At 40.3% G+C, this 14236-nt stretch overlaps 1 pseudogene; it reads right to left on the bottom strand.

Annotated features, from left to right (window-relative positions):
- Positions 1–3858: 3858 nt before the first annotated feature.
- Positions 3859–5488, bottom strand: LOC136125412 (T-complex protein 1 subunit zeta pseudogene; annotated as a pseudogene).
- Positions 5489–14236: the final 8748 nt, after the last annotated feature.

Raw genomic sequence — 14236 nt, 5'->3', positions numbered from 1 at the left:
AAATACCCATGTGCAGGTTTTTGTGTGGACATAAATTTTCAGTTTCTTTGGATAAATACCAAGGAATGCAATTTCTGAATTGTATGGTAAGAGTACATTTAGTTTTCTAAGAAGCTGCCCAATTGTTTTCCAAAGTGACTGTACCATTTTGCATTCCCACCAGCAATGAAGGAGAGTTCCTGCTGCTCCACATCATCATCACTTGGTGTTGTCAGTCTTCCAGATTTTGGCCATTCTAACAGGTGTATACTGGTATCTCATTGTTGTTTTAATTTACATTTCACTGATGGCATGTGATGTGGAACATCTTTTCATATGCTTGTTTGCCGTCTATATATCTTCTTTGGTAAGATGACTGGTAAAATTTCTTGCCCATTTTTTAATCTGGCTGTCTGTTTTCTTACTGTTGAGTTTTAAGTGTTCTTTCTATGTTTTGGATAACAGTTCTTTATCAGATGTGTCTTTAGAAAATATTTTCTCCTAGTCTGTGGCTTGTCTTCTCATTTCTTGACATCGTTTTTTGCAGAGCAGAAGTTTTTAATTTTAATGAAGTTCAGCTTATCAATTACTTCTTTAATGAATTGTGTCTGTGGTATTGTATCTAAAAAGTCATCACCGTACCCAAAGTCATCTAGTTTTTTTCTTATGTTCTTCTAGGAGTTTTACAGTTCTGTGTTTTACGTTTAGTCTTATGATCCATTTGGGGTTGATTTTTATAAATGGTGTAAGGTCTGTGTCTAGATTCATTTTGAAAAGATTGTCTTTGATCCATTGTATTGCCTTTGCCCCTTTGTCAAATATCAGTTGACTATGTTTATGTGGGTCTACTTCTGGGCTCTTGATTCTGTTCCATTGACCTATTTGTCTCTTTTTTCACCAATACCACACTTTCTTGATTACTGTAGCTTCATAGTAAGACTTGACTGGTACTGTCAGTCCTCCAGCTTTGTTCTCCTTACAAATTGTATGGCTATTCTGGTTTTCTACTCTCCCTATAAACTTTAGAATCAAGTTGTCAGTATCCACAAAATTACTTGCTGAGATGTTGATTGGGATATCTGTAAGATTCTGAAGGATGGGGATATGTCTTCTCTTCCTCTCTGGATACCTAGTATGTTATTGGTGCCTGATTTATAGGAGTTGCTCAATACACACTTACTGGATAAATAAAATTACTAAAGATGTGATCAGAGAATTAAGTCAAATATATAAGACACTGAACAAGTTCAGGATTCCTGGAAGCATGAGGGTGGTGAGGAGGGAAGCTGAAATCAGATACGGATGCATGTGGGTAAAAATGAAAGTGGGGTAGAAATGAGGGAGTACAAAGAATGATGGGGCCGGATTTTAAGAAGCAACATGACCTTTGGAAATACCCAGAAGTGAGAAGCATTTTTTGAGAAACACCATCAAAACTATATTGGAGGAAAGTATTTTTTTTCAAAGCTATAACCTTATTTATCATTATTTACTTTTACTGCACCAGGAAAGAGACGCATGAACACTCATAGCATATTTACATGTTTCTAGCAGAAAAAGGCATTCTCTTTAAGATCTCTAAGGTTGGGGTATGCGAGAATGTGGACACTCAGAAACTAGAAGCCTTAACAATTTGCCTTCATTGATAGAAAATGTGAAGTTTTGCTGAGGGCTGTGTGGCAGAGAACAAATTATGAGAGGTCTTAAAAGCTGAAGGAGTTTTTCCCCTCTAAAATTTCTTCCTAGAAAAATAGATATCTTCTAGATATCTTTTGTGTCTCATGGATTTCCTGGCATTTTTATAAGGAATCTCAGTTATTTCTGCCTTATGTTCAGACACCACAACTTCTGATAAAATTTGCTACTTAGATATGTGTATTTTTCCTGGGACTCTAACATATCCTTGTTCTTAAAATCTCCTGGAAACCAGTATAATGCAATAGGTCAAAGGTTCTTGTCATTCCAGGCTAAGAACCAATTCACCTGATTGTAGAGCTGTAAGCAGAAAAACTAACTGTAGGTCCAACCAAGTAGTATGGAGGAGCCTACCTCTGTGTTTCCACCTTGTGACAGTTGTGTCCTGGGTAGCAGCAACAGGCCAACGTTAGGAGAAAAGAGCAAGATGGGAGAGTCCTAAAAGACTTCTGACTGGATCTCAGTACATTTGTCCTTACTGCTCATGTGATGGTTAAAAGCGTCCTTTTCCTAACTTTTCTGTTCACTTCTTCTTCCCTTTTGTTTTTCTTTCCTTTCCTAAGCCCATCTAAACAGTAAAACAGAAGAAAAGTTCCTTTTGTGGCCAAATGTTTTAATATGGTCTGGAAAGTGTTCACTGAGTATTAGATTCACCAAGCTGAATATTTCTGTAGACACTGTGTCTTATAACTCATGAAAATCTCTTTAAAATGGCTATTTGTCTACATGCCACTCATTTTATTCTGATTAATAAATAATCAAAATTTTCATAAAACAGGGGACCAACTGCAAAAAGATTTGTGTGGGGGAGGGGAGTGTGACAATAATTCATTATGTGAAAATGTTCATTCAAACAAATTGGATGCATGTTTTCTTCACAAAAATAATTTCATCTTAGAGCATAAAGAAATACAATCTAATTTTTAAAAAATCTAATTTTTACCTATATTTTCAGGATTCTGCTGGGGAGAGATAAGATAAAGAGGCATTCATCCTTGTAATTTTATGTTTTTCAACTTCATATTTATTGTACACTCACTATAGGCAACTGACAAGTCCTCAAAACACAAAGTGTAGCAACACACAACTTCACTTTCAAGGGCTTCAGATATACCTACTGTATTTTGTGGAAACGTGTAGAAGAGAACAGTAACTTGGGTGAAAAAAAGAGGACACTAGACGGTTTGGGAGGGATATCAGCCTAAGCAAATGTTCCGAGGTGTGAAAATACGGTCTTGCCTGAAAATCTCCTGTCTCACCTAGTCCTTAGTCACCACGCCCTCAACCATGTTTTTAACCTCTACCTTTCCTATTTTTGCCACTTTAGACTTGCAGCTCTTTCAATTCCCTTGCCTCTAATTCCATCTTTCTACTCACTACAACTTAACGTTTCTGGGAAGCATTTTACCAAAGCTATTTCATAAAGCATGAAAAGTCCAATTTGTCCAATAGTTTTTTTTTTTTACTCAAAAGCAGCGGTCCCCAATGTTTTTGGCCCCAGGAACCGGTTTCGTGGAAAACAGTTTTTCAAGAGGGGAGATGGTTCAAGTAGTAATGTGAGCGATGGGGGGAATGGGGATGGTTCGGCTGTAATGCAAGCCATGGGAAGCAGCAAATGAAGCTTCCCTTGTTTGCTCGCTGCTCACCTGCTGTGCAGCCTCCTTGCTAACAGGCTGCTGACCAGTACTGGTCTTCAGCCTGGGGGTTGGGAGAACCCCTGCTCAAAAGGATTTATACTAAGGAAGCAGGAATGCTTTCCGAACCTTAAGTTACTTAAGCCTTATTTATAACTAGCATAAAAATTGAAAACTTAAATGCTTAATGACGGGGAACTATTGGAGATAAATTAAAATACATTCATTAGAAGAATTATTAAACCATTAAAATTTGTTTTTCAAGGAATATTTAATAACAAGGTAGATAACATATGCTTATCTAACATGTATTTTTATATCACTGAAGCTAAAATAAAATGTCCTTTTTATTGGGTAAGTTTGGCCTGCTGTATGTGTACACTGCAGAGCAATTTTAAAAATACTGTAATTATAATTTCAGAACTTCAGAATCTGAATAGGTGCCAGTGTTCTCTCCTTTCTTTATATAGGAAAAAAAATCCTTTGAAAATCTTTTGAAGCTTGGACAAAAATTCCATAGCTATATTCTTAGTATCACTCTGTAGAGTCTTCATGATTCAGATGATAACAAGGGAAGAGCTTCAGTGCAACCTTTTAGAGAAGACATTCCAGCTCTCATGATCTCATCAACCAGGAGAATGTTGGTGGCGATCACAATGCAAGAATGAAGAAGCTGTTTCTTTATGCAATAGATATCCCATATGCCTACTTCTGTTATTACCATTGGCTCACCTGTGTTCAAGTCCACACCCACGAGTTGACCTAATTCTGAATGTTCTGCTTGAACTTTAACTAGAGTTTCCTGAAAGTCAAAACCAGAGTTCTGAGCAAGAACCTTGGGAATAATGAGCAGTGCATCAGCAAATGCTTGAACTCCAAGTTGGGCCCTGCCCTTTACACTGGGCTTGTATTTAATCAGGGCTTCTGCCATTGCCACTTCCACTGCACCAGCACCTGGAACTACACAGCCATCATCAATAGCATTTTTAACCGTCCTCAAGCCATCTCTTATTGCATCTTTGATTTGAGTAAGAGTGTGCTTTTTTGGTCCTTTGATCAACAATGTGACCGAGCAAGGATTGTTACATTTCTCAATAAAGGTGAACTTCTCTTCTCCCAATGTATATTCATAGACGAGTCCTGCATGTCCCGAACAATCAGGATTTAGGTCATCAAGAGAATTTAGGGCTACCCCACCACAAGCAAGAGTCAGCCTTTCCATATTTCTTCTTTTAGCTCTACACAGAGCTAATATGCCTTCTTCTGCAAGAGCATCTAAGGAAAAGGTGTCAATTCCCTTTTGATAAATAACAACGAATCCTTTATCGACATCACCACAGAATTTCTTTTTCAGGTCTGTTATTTTTTTAACTCTGTCTTCAATGAATTTTCTTTCAGCTTTCACTAGTTTCTCTCTCTCCTCTGTACTCTTGTTAAAAAAAGCCAGAATTCACTTGTTTTTTCATATTCTAATGACACGTTGCATGTGAGGATGTACGCATCTTCTGTTCTCTTTTTCGTATCAGGATGCCATGCCCCATGGTCCAAAACAAGACCTCTGATTAAGCTTCTATTGTTTTCAGATTTAGGTTTCATCTCCATGATCTCAACCATGAAGAGGTCAATAGGTTCATCTTGTTTTTTAAGGGCTAAAATGGAGTCCACTACAGCCTCTGTTACGACATCAGTAAGTTCAGCATGAACTTTAGTAGATAGAGATGTTCTGGCCACGTCTATGGTGTTTCCCTGTCCATCCCTTTGCTTACTTTGACTTGTTCCAAAAACGGAAGTGCCTTTTCCTTTGCACCTTCAAATCCTTCTGTAATTATTCTGGGACAAAGACCTTCAGAAATGTAGTGATCTGCCTGCTTCAGGAGCTCTCCCATGATTAGGACATTGGAAGTGGTACCATCACCAGTTATGTCATTCTGGGCTGTTGCTAATTTGGCTGTTAAGAAGGTTGTTGCGTGTTGAATTTGCATTTCATGAAGCAGCACATTTCCATCTTTAGTGAGCTTGATGTCTCCAGCACCAGAAACAAGCATCTTCATGGTGCCCTTAGGCCCCAAGTTGGTCCTCAGCACATCCTGCAGCCCCCGGGCCACGCTGATGTTGACCGCCAATACCGCCTAGGCTCAGGCCACCTCGGCCTTGGGGTTCAGGGTCTTCACAGCTGCCATAGCTGACCCAGCAGAAGAAAATGAGGGAACCAGAAAGCCCAGAGCCAGTTCGGCATGGCCTGCCATCCTTGTAATTTTACACTGCTCTTTTTTTGTTTGTTTGTTTCAGTCTCCTACTTTCATGAGAGAGATTTCCTCTCACACAGAGACCTGACTCTAGGAACCCGGGACTGGCATGGCAGAAGCCTATACTTCACTTCGTGGAATTGTGGGCTTTTTATTAGAGCAAATGTTCTTAACTTGGGAACCATTACTTTAGGAGCTTCATTGTTCTCAGGTCAAGAGAACATGCTTAAAAAATGCTTGAGGACTCAAAGAGATTTTGTTTATCTGGGTTAGAGCAAAACTGAACAAGTGTTATTTTATTAAAGGTAGCTGCCATGTGCGATTTAAACCATTATTGATGAACTTTTAAAATTCTGTCACGTGAAAATAGATTGTTTTATCTCACTAACTTTGGATCGGTCTTTTACCCACACATAATTTTATATCATCATGCATTGGTCATTTGAAAATATTGGCTACCGAGTTATGCAGATCTTCCAAATGTTGACACATTTTTAAATACAAGCTATTTTAAAAATACTATTTATTAGTATCACCTTTGAGCTCAGAAAATTCTTCAGGTATTGGGAAGCTATTAGGCTCACAGCGGCCTATATAAGTCTTCTAAAATTTTCATTTTTGCTTGAAAGCTCAAATTTTACCTTTGGTGACAAATACTTTCAGTTTTTATTCCTCGAAACAATAAGCTCCCTTTGTTCATTTGTGAGAAGATGTCTGGCAAATACCTAAACTATGGTCTGAATACTAGTTTGGTGGTCAGTCATTCCTTCAAGTAAAGATAAAAGTTTTAATAAAAAAGAAGCGATTAGTTCAGCTCACAGCTCAAACACTCATGCCTTTTCTCAGAGCAACCGTTGTACTGTACTTCAGTATGTAGCAGAAGTGCTGTATGTGTACTTCCTGTTTCACACACGGAATGTGACTCAGGTTTGAGATCTAAAAAAAATTAATTACTTTTATTGCTTCCTCAAGGACTTTAAGTGAAACTGTCATGTTTAAACGGCAAGTGCATAGCAGTGAAGAATAAAATGACTAATAAAGAAAACAATGAATACAATGACAGCTTGGTGCCACTGCCTTGATTCATCCTAAGATGCCAATGGTTTTATCCATCATTACTTTTGTGTCAACAGTGCACCTGTTGACACAGAGAAAATAGTAAATAATCTCTGAGTGTATTTACGAAAATAGGTTTACCTCTTGTATGTCCTATAAAGTCTTGGGGACCTCCAAGCATATACAGACCACAATTTGAGATCTTCTGCTCTAGAACACCAATGGGTAGATGCAAGTGTATATGTATATAGACTGATTGTATATATAGGTTTGTATATTTACCTTCGGGCAATGTTCAAAGCCTTCATCACATTGTTAGAGGATGTCATGTGACCTAGCTGTTTTTCAAATGAAGAAATACAGCTTAAAAAGATTGCCATTTGGCCAAAGTCACACAGATTTGTGTGTGTGACATGGTAGATTCAGGACACCATTTTATTTATTTTTGCTCCTGAAGTCCATATTCTCAACCTCTATGCTAACCATAGCATTAAGCATTTTGAGAAATGGTACAGGAATACAAGAATGGTAAAATGCAGTAGGTGGCCCCAAGAAGTTTACAATCCATAAAGGAAGATGAGGCAGATAAATAAATTTAAAACACAAATAGCATAAAAATGGTAGATAACATTAAAGTATTGGGAGGCTTCGGAAAAGGCAGTCCCATCAAATTTTCGAGACCAAGAAAGACTTGGTGATCTTGAAAGGAAGATGGCATTTGGGATGATCTGATGGATGGTAGAGTTTTACAGAGTAGAGGAGATTGTTATAGATAGAAGCAATGGCATAAACAAAGGCAGGAAGCCAGGAAATTGAGGGCTGTGTGTGGGAAACCATGAGTAATCTAGTTCAGCTGGAGTGTCTGGGAATCATATACAAATGAACTTAGTAAAATGTGTTGGAATCAGAGGGCCATATGCCAAACTAAAGAGTTATATAAGATTCATGTTTCCATGGAGCCATTGAGAGATTTTTGAATAGAGTTTGGTTATAACTGGGCTGTTGTTTTGGTACATTCTTGGGACACTGTTACTCACTGAGCAGTAATTATTTAATAACAGAACACTTTAAATTGAAAGAGTTTATGAGGAATGATTTATTATCATTGTTAAGAAAGAATGATCAAAAGAATTATTTCCTTTATCTGGTAAAAAAAACAAAAAAAGATGAATGAACTGTCTTTAGAGTGTAGGTTTCTATCGATGCTTGAAAAACATATTCACTTGCATAGTCATTTCCTGCTTATCACTGGATCAATACAATGGAACAATTATTAGTATTTCTCAAAATGGTTTCTATTCTTATTGTTCGGTCCATACTAAAGATGTGACATGACAAATGTAAAAGGAGCATCAACTAAGGCGTCTCTTCAGTCTGTTCACTCCAATTTGAACTATTAAAACATGTTTAAATTATCTTGGAAAGAGTAAATGAAGCCTCAGTAGATAGTAGAGTAGATAGTAGAGTAGATAGATAGTAGATAGTAGATAGTAGAGTCCCACATTCCTGTTCTGAAGAAAGACCTTCTCTAACTACAGGACTTCCTGGGCTCCTACTGCCAAATGCCGGTTGCTCCATACCTGTATTCTGAGATTGTTTGCTTGCCTCTGAGGGCCTCACAGAGCCATTAGTTGCCCATCAAATGTCTTGTACTTCAGATGAATGAGGCTTATGAATATGCAGCTCTCCCATAAACCCCAGTCTGTAAAGGTTCACATAAATTTCATCTTTCATCTGGAAACCAGTATTCCACTGGCTGAGTACTGTTGCTACCACTACCGGTACTAGTACCACTGCTACACTGCTGGTGGCTACGTATTGAGTACTAAGTACTAAGCTTGTGCTAAATGCTTTATATGCAATCATCTGAGATTGGTTTATTTCCTTGATTTTTTACACAAGAAAACTGAAGCTTAAAAGTGTTTTCCCAAATGTACACAGCTAGTCAAGTGACGGTCTGTCTACAAAGATTCATGTCGTGGCCCTCGTCCCTCACCTAGCTAATGCCTGCTTATCCACAAGGCTCAATTTAAATGCTATTGCCTCAGAAGACTTGTCTGACCCACTAGACTTAACTAAATTATCTTTCTATAAATTTATGTATCTCCCTTACTTAACTTTTTAAATACCACTTTCATATTATATCAATACTTACTTGTTTAATATCTGTCTTTACTGCCAGACTCAAAATTCCTTTAAGGGTACAGACAGTATCTTTCTAGCTCTCTTCAGTATCCCTTTGATTGAAATGATGAATTGACTTACCCTAAATTATTTACAGTACTCATGCTGTTGGAATGCTCCTGTCGAAAGGATGATGCTAGCTGGAAAGATACCACATTTCAGATACTATTAATGCCTCAAGAGCCTTTTATCTCATCTCTTAGACCAAGAAAGATGGCATTACAGGGCAGGTAAGTTTCAGTGAGGCAGAAGAGGAAGTAACTGCTCAAGAGCACTGGAATTGGTTGGGCACCTGACCTGGGGACCCTAAGCAATGGGAATTCATAATGAAAGTCCTGGGCATCCGCGGTCAGAGACCCCAAAACAAAACTGGAAAAATAGACATAAGATAGCAACACGTGTGTTTTTTCAGCTGTATCTACCTTCCCCTAAAACTTTGGTCATCCTTCTCTCACAACGGTGGCTCTGGGTATGGTTCTTAGCATAAGTAAGGCTAAGCTTGGAATAACCAGTGGGCAGAGGAGAAATTTGAAGATGGTCTACTTGGAACACTTTTTCCTCAGTGGTTAGCAAGGTGCCTTTGATCAGTGTATATTTGTTGACAGAGTGATTGAAACGTCCTGAGACCCACTGATTGGCAAAAGGTTTCCGTCTCCTTTCATGGATATTATTACTTAATTTGGTTTCTTTAGATTTAGTAAAGTGAGTTTGTGAGTTTATGTCTTTTAGAAATTAGTGTATGCAACTGCAGTCATAAAATACTACTCACTGTTAATGTGTAAAAGGCAAACTGATTAAACTCTTCTTTAAAAGTGCTGGTTGACACATGCAAAATTGATTTCATGACCTACTAATGGATTGCAAAACTCTTCCTTGTAAATTTATTTTTAAATACGTACCACACCCATACAGACATACATTTCTGCATATACTGGGTCAGTATGTACAAGGGTTACTTGTCTTACCATCCCAGGCAGAATAGTTTGAAAGCTACTGTTCTAAATCAATGCTGAATTCTCTTTCCCAGTCCTTGCTTGGAAACATCTTGTATACCCTGTGCTGCAAACCGTCTCAGTCAGGTCCCCAAGCCCATTTGTAACCTGGAGGCAGATCTCCCTTTTGCAGAAATTGCAGGATTTCTGCACATATTGTTGATGGGGAGGTCTGTCTCGCTCAGAGGCATCCAGAAGATCAACAGATATTTCCTTTTCTGGAAAAATACTCCAGGGCATGGAGAGGCAGGGGATGAGTTTTTTAAACTGACTTGGATGGCAACTCTTTCTTCCTCCCTTCCTTTTTTTGTTTTTTTTTTTTGACAAATTTATTTATTATTTATTTGTGGCTGCACTGTGTCTTTGTTGCTGTGCGCAGGCTTTCTCTAGTTGCGGTGAGCGAGGGCTGCTCTTTGGTGCGGTGCATGGGCTTCTCATTGCAGTGGCTTCTCTTGTTATGGAGCACGGGCTCTAGGGTGCGCAGGCTTTGGTAGTTGTGGCACGTGGTCTCAGTAGTTGTGGCTTGTGGGCTCTAGAGCGCAGGCTTAGTAGTTGTGGTGCAAGGGCTTAGTTGCTCCACGGCATGTGGGATCTTCCTGGACCAGGGTTTGAACCCATGTCTCCTGCATTGGCAGGCAGATTCTTTTTTTTTTTTAATAAATTTATTTATTTATTTTTGGCTGCATTAGGTCTTTGTTGCTGTGCATGTTTCTTTAGCTGTGGCAAGCGGGGCCTACTCGTCAATGTGGTGCATGGGCTTCTCATTGCCGTGGCTTATCTTGTTGCGGAGCATGGGCTCTAGGGCTCATGGGCTTCAGTAGCTGTGGCACGTGGGCTCAGTATTGTGACTTGTGGGCTCTGGAGCACAGGCTCAGTAGTTGTGGCCCATGGGCTTTGTTGCTCTGTGGCATGTGGGATCTTCCCAGACAAGGGCTTGAACCTGTGTCCCCTGCATTGGCAGGTGGATTCTTAACCACTGTGCCACCACGGAAGTTCATCCCCCATTCCTTTTTGAGCATGGCTCATAAATGTCATTGTCCTAGTATTTCTCAAGTACCATGGGGCAGAACTTAATACAATTCTATTTTATTAACCAGTTACCCCTTTTCTTGTTAATTATACTTTTAAAATGACTATGTGCAAGAGTATCTTTCCCAGGTGGGCTGAAAGGGGGAAAGAGGTTGTTTCATCATTTAGTTCAGGACTGTCAATATCTTCTAAGGTCAGTTATACCAGAGAAAAGGAAGATGCAAAAAATGGAGATTGTGCAAGTTGTTACAAAAACACAATTTAGGGAGTGCCAAGATTATAAGGTTAGTGGGGCTAGTTCACTGGGGAATTGATTAGGACAGCATCCCCCAAACTGCTTCTACCAGAATTTAAGACCTATTTATTTTCGTAGGGCCACATTTCAAACCCCAGACTGTGAACAAACATTTTTCTAAGGTTTTTCGTTTTTTTTTTTTAAGCTCAGTCATCTGAATTTTAATGCTAACCTTTTTCCTTATGAACATGGTTGGCATTTGGCTTGATTATTTTTCTGGTTATAATATGTAATGGTATTTTAAGTCACAGGTTTTTTGCATGCTATGTCCAAAGCATAAAGAAATACAGTGAGGAATTTGAACATGAACGTGACATCAAGGACCATCCAAAGAAGATAAATATGTACCTATTTAAAAGAATTGTGGCTGGACATTATAGTTACCCAAGAAGTTTTTGCAAAACACAGAGAGACAGGTTCTCTCTTGGACCAATTAAATGTGAATTTCTGTAGGTGGAGCTCAGGCATTATTATTTCTTAAAAACTTCCCAGGTGATTCTAATATCTCACTGAGGTTGTGATCCACTGAGGTAGATTGAGAAGTACCATGAAAAAAAGAATAGAAAGGGCATAGAGTCTGGACATAGTCCCAAGAAGGTGGAGTAGAAAGACCCTGAGCACACCTCCCCTCATGGGCACACCAAAATAATAAATATTTACAGAACAACTATCAAGGAAAAAGACTGGAACCTACCAGAAAAGATCTCATACAACTAAAGATGTAAAGAAGGAACCACAACGAGACAGGTAGGAGGAGTGGAATCACGGTATAGTCAAGACCCATACTCCTAGGTGGGCAACCCACAGATGGGAGAATAATTACAATTGCAGAGGTTCTCCCCAAGGAATAAGAGATTGGAGTCTCACATTGGGCTCCCCAGCCCAGGGCATCCTGTGCTGGGAAGACGAGCTCCCAGAAAGTTTGGCTTCGAAGGCCAGTGGGGCTTACTTTCAGGAGACCTAAAGGGCTGTGGGAAATAGAGACTCCATTCTTGACACACGCAAAATCTCCCATGCTCAGGGACTTAGGGCAGAATCAATAATTTGAAAGAATCCTGGGTCAGACCTACCTGCTGATCTTGGAGAATCTCCTGGGAGACAACTGGAGCCCACTCTGGAGACAGACACTATGGCAACCATTTTGGGGAGCTTGTCTTATCACATGGACACTGGTGCTGGCAAGTGCCATTTTGGAATCCTCCCTCTAGCTATTAGCCTCAGGACCCAATCCCAATCCCGCCCACTAGCCTGTAGGCACTAGTATGGAAGCTTCAGGCCAAGCAACTAACTGGGGAGGGATACAGCTCCACCTAACTGCCTTAAGACCTCCTAAGGCAGGCCACAGCCACCCCTGAACTTGGCCTTGCCCACCAAAAGGCTGAGGACCCAACCACACACACCAGTGTGAAAGCACTATATCCAGGCCCCTGCAGCCAGAGACACCAGGACCCAGGTCTACCCACCAGTGGGAAGGCACAAGCCCCAGAATCTCCTGGGTCCTGGCCCTGCCCACAAGCTAGCCTGCACTAGCCTCAGGACGAGCCTCACCTATGAACAGACAGATAGCAGCCCCAGGACAACCACAGCTCTGCAGCCAGCTGTGTCAGGAACAGGCCCTATCCACCAGTGGTCCGACACCATCACTGGGAGCCCTGGTCCCTGCAGCCAGACCCCAGGTTCCAGCCTTGACCACCAGTGGGCTGGCATAAGCCTGGGGCCCCTCAGGGTTCCATAGCCAGCTGCCTCATGACCTGCACCACCAACCAGAGGCTGGCAACCAACCAATACCAGGGGCCAGCCACACCTACCAGATCACCCACATAGCCTGCCACAACAGGAAGACACACACAGCCCTCATAGGAGGGAACCGTAGAGCATATAGCTCTGGTGACCAGAGAGAAGTGTGCTGCTGGAATGCATATGATGTCTCCTACAAAGGACCATTTCTCCAAGGTCAGGAAAGATAACCAACCTACCAGATAAACAGAAATAAAAACAGCAAGTCAAGCAAAATGAAGTGACAGAGAAACATGTTCCAAATGATGTTGCAAAGGAAGGAACCAGATAAAACCACAAAAGAAGAACTAAGTGAAAGTGGAGAAAGAGTTCAAGGTAATAATCTTAAAGATGATCAAAGAAATCAGGAGAAGAATAGATGAACAAAACAAGAAGTTAGAAGTTTTTAACAAAGAGTCAGAAAATATAAAGAACAACCAGAAAGAGATTAAGAATACAATGAGTGAAATGAAAAATACACTAGAAGGAATCAACAACAGACTAAATGATGCAGAGGAACAGAGCAACAAGCTGTAAGACAGAGTAGTGGAAATCACTGAAGCTGGACAGAAAAAAAGAATTTTAAAAATGAGGACAGTTTAAAAGACTTCTAGGACAACATTGAGCATACTAACATTTGTATTATAGGGTTCTGTGAAGGAGAAGAGAAAAAGAGGCAGAGAATATATTTGAAGACATAATAGCTGAAAACTTCTCTAACCTGGGAAAGCAAACAGACATCCATGTCCGGGAAGCACAGAGAGTCCCAAACAGGATCAATGAAAGAGGACCACAGCAAAACACATTGTAATTAAAATGGCAAAAATTAAAGATAAAGAGAGGATATTAGAAGCAGCAAGGGAAAAGTAGTAAGTTATACACAAGGGAATGCCTATAAGGCTATCAGCTGACTTTTCAATGAAATTCTGCAGGCCAGAAAGGAGTGGCATGATATATTTAAAGTGATGAAAGGGAGGGACTTTTCTGGTGGTGCAGTGGTTAAGAATCCACCTGCCAATGCAGGGAACACGGGTTCGAGCCCTGGGCTGGGAAGATCCCACATGCTGCGGAGCAACTAAGCCTGTGTGTCACAACTACTGAGCCTGCGCTCTAGAGCTTGTGAGCCACAACTAATGAGCCTGTGTGCCACAACTACTGAGCCTGTGTGCCACAACTACTGAAGCCCGTGCACCTAGAGTCCGTGCTCCACAACAAGAGAAGCCATCACAACAAGAAGCCCGCACACTGCAATGAAGAGTAGCCACTGCTCACTGCAACTAGAGAAAGACCACACACAGCAATAAAGACCCAATGCAGCCAAAAAAAAAAAAAAAAGTGATGAAAGGGAAA

The sequence above is a fragment of the Phocoena phocoena genome, chromosome 7 (genome assembly GCF_963924675.1).
Source record: "Phocoena phocoena chromosome 7, mPhoPho1.1, whole genome shotgun sequence".
Taxonomy (NCBI): domain Eukaryota; kingdom Metazoa; phylum Chordata; class Mammalia; order Artiodactyla; family Phocoenidae; genus Phocoena; species Phocoena phocoena.
This window is presented reverse-complemented; position numbering and strand designations above follow the sequence as displayed.